The sequence below is a fragment of the Zalophus californianus genome, chromosome 11 (assembly GCF_009762305.2).
Source record: "Zalophus californianus isolate mZalCal1 chromosome 11, mZalCal1.pri.v2, whole genome shotgun sequence".
Lineage (NCBI taxonomy): Eukaryota > Metazoa > Chordata > Mammalia > Carnivora > Otariidae > Zalophus > Zalophus californianus.
This window is the reverse complement of record NC_045605.1, coordinates 57268597-57273577: the sequence shown is the minus strand read 5'-3', so window position 1 is coordinate 57273577 and position 4981 is coordinate 57268597. Positions and strand designations below refer to the sequence as shown.

Here is a 4981-nt window from a genome sequence, read left to right as displayed (position 1 = left end):
GAGCCCCATGTTGGGCTCCCTGCTTGGTGGGGAGTCTGCTTCTCCCTCTCCCTCTGCCGCTCCCCCTGCTTGTGTGCTCTGTCTCTCTGTCAAATAAATAAAGTCTTTAAAAAATATTATTAAAAAAAAATCCAAGCTGGCTTTTTTTTTTTTAACTACAAAGAGGGGCACCTGAGTGACTCAACTGATTGAGTGTCCAGCTCTTGATTTCAGCTCAGGTCATGATCTCAGGGTTGTGGGATCCAGCCCTGTGTGGAGCTCCATGCTCACCAGGGAGTCTGCTTGAGATTCTTTCTCTCCCTCTGCCCCTCCCCCACCCCCACGTGCATGTGCTCTCTCTCTCTCTCTCTCTCTCAAATAAATCAATCTTTTTAAAAAACTTACTACAGGGCGCCTGGGTGGCTCAGTTGGTGAAGCGACTGCCTTAGGCTCAGGTCATGATCCCGGAGTCCTGGGATTGAGTCCCACATCGGGCTCCCTGCTCGGCAAGGAATCTGCTTCTCCCTCTGACCCTACCCCTTCTTGTGCTCTCTCTCTCTCAAATAAATAAATAAAATCTTTAAAAAAAAAAAACTTACTACAAAGATACAGTAATCAGGAAGGTCTGATACTGGCATAAGGACAGACGTATAGATAGTGGAACAGAATTGATAGTCCAGAACTAAACCCTTATATTTATGGTCAGTTGATGTTTGGCAAGGGTGCCAAGACAATTCATGGGAAAAGAATAATCTTTTCCACAAATGGTGCTGGAACAACTAGATATCCACATGCAAAGGAATGAAGGTAGGCCTCTTTCTTACATTGTACATAAAAATTAACTCAACAGGGGCTAGAGGTAGGGGGAAAGGGGAATTCTTTGGTTGAGTACAGAGTTTCGGTTTCACAAGATGAAAAGTTCTGGAGACTGGTTGCACAACATGAATGTACTTAACACTACTGAACGGCACACTTTAAAATGGTTAGGATGGTACACTTTATGTTATGGATATTTTACCACAATCAAAAAAAATCTTTTAATAAAAATGTTTAACTCAAAATGGACCATAGACCTAAATGTAATAACTAAAGCTATAAAACTATTTAAAGAAGACAGAGGTAAATCTTTGTGATTGTGAATTAGACCAGGCCTTCTTAAACACCAAAAGCATAAGTGACAAAAGGAAAGGTAGGTAAATTGGACTTTAAAGGACACCCTCAGGAAATGAAAAGACCTCCTACCAAATGGGAGAAAATATTTGCAAATCGTTTATGTGATAAGGGAATTGTATCCAGACTACATAAAGAACTTTTACAACTCAACAGTAAAAAGACAATAATCCAACTGAAAAACAGGCAGAGGATCAGAACAGACATTTCTCCAGAGAAAACGTACAAATGTCCAAAAAAAAAAACATATGAAAAAATGTTCAGCATCATTAGTCATTAGAGAAATTCAAATGAAAATTACATTGAGAAACCACTTCATGCCCGCTGGAAGGCTATAATAAAGAAGATTGACAATACCATATGTCAGTGAGGTATTGTGAGGACATGGATATGTTGGAACCTCATACCTTGCTGGTGGGAACATAAAACGGCACAACCATTTTGGAAGGCTTTTGGCAGTTTATAGTTACCATATGACCCAGAAATTCTACTCCTAGGTTTATACCCCAAGGAAATAAAGCATACATCCACATAAAAACGTGTACACAAATTTTCATAGCAGCATTATTCATAATAGCCAAAAAGTAGAAACAACTCAAGTATCCATCAACTGATGAACAGTTAAATAAAAGTGGTATATCTGTACAATGGAATATTATTCAGCCATAAAAAGGACAAAGTATTGATATATGCTACGACATGGATGAACCCAATAAACATTATACTAAAGGATAGAAGCCAGACACACAAGACTAAGTATAATGTAACAACGGGATGCAGAATAGACTATAAAGTTTAGCATATATTAGTACTTCCTGGATGCATGAATGAATTAATAATTAAGTAAAATACCCATGCCAATTGGATTTAGAAAGTGAAGGAGACATGAAACTACGGTAAAGCTGAGTTTTCTAAGCTGGATGAATAAGGGGCAGGTGGGAACATGAAAGAGACCAGGAGAGGCAGGGTAGGATCTGAAACTCTCAGGTCCCAGGGGAGAGCACAGATGTGAGAGTCCTTGACTTGAAGGTGACAGGTTGGGCGAGGTGGGTAATAGTTAATTTCACAAGGGAAGAAGTTCAGAAATAAGAGCAGGGGTGGGGACAGCTAAGCCCTCTGCCCTTGTTTCTGGAAGACGGTGTCTGAGACCCTGGGCATTCAAGTGGCGTGAGGGGTATGTGGTGCTGGGGAAAGAATCGAAGACTTGAGTCAGGGGACGAGGTTCTTTGCTTTAGCTCCGTCTTGCTGTGTGATCTTGGGCAGCTGATCTTCCTGTCTGAGACTCTTTCTTCACCTGTAATCAGGGATAATAATCCCAGCCCTCTTTCCCAAAACCGTTGCATGGACCAAAAGGGAGAATGCATAAGAAAGTGCTTTGTGAACTGTAAAAGACTCATCAAATGTAACGGGTTATTATTATTGCAGTGGGAGATGCAGAAGGCCAATAAAATGGATTTGGTTGCAGTAAGTACAGGGGTTACTTTCTGTTTCTTAAAAAAAGAAAAACCAGCAGCAGCAAATACTGCCAGGTGCACAACGTAGTTTTTCCAACTTTGAGAAGCAAATAACAGAGAGGGGCCAACTGGCTCATCCCAGGAGGCCTGTCTTCACCAATTGAATCAGAAATCACAGCTCAGGGAATAGTTGCCGGCAAGGGCCCAGGACAGCAGGCCCTGTCCTGGGAGCGGGACCCAGGGGGTGTGGGGCCAACAAAGGTTGTCCACATGGCCCACGACCTGGTCCCTGGGCCCCTGCAGCTTGGAGCTTCCTTCAGTCCCCGCCCAACCAGATGTACTCCTTAGAGTCCCAGGGGGCCCATGAAGGGTGCTGCCAGCCCCCAGGTCACATTCAGGAGCATCACCTCAGGGTTAGGCAGAGAAGTGACCCTGGCTTCACCACAAAATAGGCCAGGCTGAGTTTCTATGGCTCCCCAGGTGGCCAGCCTCATTAGAGCTCAGGGCCGCACTGGGCCTGCCAGAACTGTGGGCCAAGTCCAGAGCAGGAGGCATGGGGTGGCTGCTTCCAGTTCTTTTCAGGCCCAGAGACACGTTCCCCCAATGCCTGGCTAGAGGTGAGCCCCCGATTTGTGTGCCAGCCTAGAGACAGTCCTCTCAAATAGTACCTTTAAGGCAGCCACGCTTTTCAGATCTCCTTGGCCAAGGCTAGAGAAGACATTAATGACCATCTAGTCCAGCCTGCCTGCCCCCATTTTCAGTTGAAGAACCTGAGGCCCAGAGAGGCAGGAACTTGCTGAAAGGTCAGATCAGGGGAGCTTCTCTGAGGCCGAACAACAGTGCTGAGAACAGAAATCGAGTCTCTGGCCTCTCCGCTGTCTTCCTCCCCACCTCCTCTCCTTCTTTTCCCATTACTCGTATTTTCCAGTCTCTTCTCCTTGGGACCACTGCCCTCTCACCTCTCTGAACTTCCTGGCCAGGCCTACCGGCCTGAGGTCTTCACCTGAGGCTAAGATTCTGCTTCCCCGCCTCTGCTCTGCACTGGCCAGTTCGAAGGACTCACCGGCTGCTCAGAGATGCTCCCTGGGCAGTGGAGCTGGGGCATGAGGGCTGGGGGAGGGGGCAAGGTGAGGTCAGGAGCTGCAAAAGCAGGTCCAGTTCAGCTACTAATGGTTATGTGCGGGCAATGAGACCCTGTTTTGGAGCTTCTCATATCCCTCCTTTGGCTACCTTTGTTCTTCCCCTGAGCAAACACTCTTCAGTCCCGAAACCTCGCTGAGGACTTGAACTCAGAGCCTTGCTTGTGCAAGGCATCAGGGCACAGATACTACTTACCAACTTGGCCCTGCATTCAGGTGCTCCACCAGAATGGGCATTTGCCCCCCAGGGTGATCAGCATAGGATATGAGGGCAGCACGGAGGACTCTAGAAGCCCAGGAGATGGCCCCTCTACCCCCAGCCTGGGCAGTCAGAGAAGGCCTCGAGCTCCAGTGCAGCTCCAGGAGACATTTCCTAGGCAGGAAGGTGGGGAAAGGCATTCCGGAAAGCCCACACTGAGAAGGTAAGGGGCATGACAGAATCAGGGAATGGTGCTGGATTTCATGTGGCCTAAAACCTAGGCTGGGCAGGGGTGAGTGTGGGTAAGGCTGGGGGCTGGCAGGGGCCATATGTGAAGGGTGCTGAAGGCAGGTTCAATGTGTATTTTCCAACACCACCAAGCCATTAAGTCAGTTCTGATGCTGCTTACCTGGAGATAGTATCAGATGCCATGGGTTAGGGGTCCGTCCTACAAGACTGCCCCCACCTGTGCTTCTGACCAATTGGTTATAAATTGGAGGTTCCCGCAACCTCTTCCTCGGGTTCAATTAATTTGGTAGAGCAGCTCTGTTTACCAGTTTATTATAAAGGATAGTATAGAGAATGTAGACGAATAGCTAGATAAAGAGGTACAAAAGGCAGTATCAGGTCCGTCCTTCCTTTTTCCCTTTAGTCCTGGGCGTCCTGGAGAGGTGCTGGGGCAGACCCAGCGAGCCCACATTCTTTGTGGAGTGCCGGGCCTGGTATTTCTTTTCCTTACTGAACCTCAGCGTGTCATCCTTGGGCAGGGGCCATGCTAATCTCTGTATTGTTCCAACCTTAGTATATGTGCTGCCAAAGTGACAGCACTGAACCTCAGGCTTCCCCTTCAGCAACAGGAAAGATGAAACCCAATCATCTCTCAGGGGCTTTCACCCCTAGATGAATCAGGATCAACTATGGAACTTTGTATATGACGAACATGTGGGCCCCATCCCAAGCTTATTAAATCATCCTTTCATTCCATAAATATTTTTGTGCATATGCCACGTGCTGGGCACAGTTCTAGGCAGTAGGCATAC

At 46.8% G+C, this 4981-nt stretch overlaps 1 non-coding gene across 1 annotated transcript; it reads right to left on the bottom strand.

Moving 5' to 3' along the window:
• Positions 1-4662: 4662 nt before the first annotated feature.
• Positions 4663-4769, bottom strand: LOC113915576. Its single transcript, XR_003517724.1, has one exon. It is a non-coding gene; the product is annotated as a U6 spliceosomal RNA (small nuclear RNA).
• Positions 4770-4981: the final 212 nt, after the last annotated feature.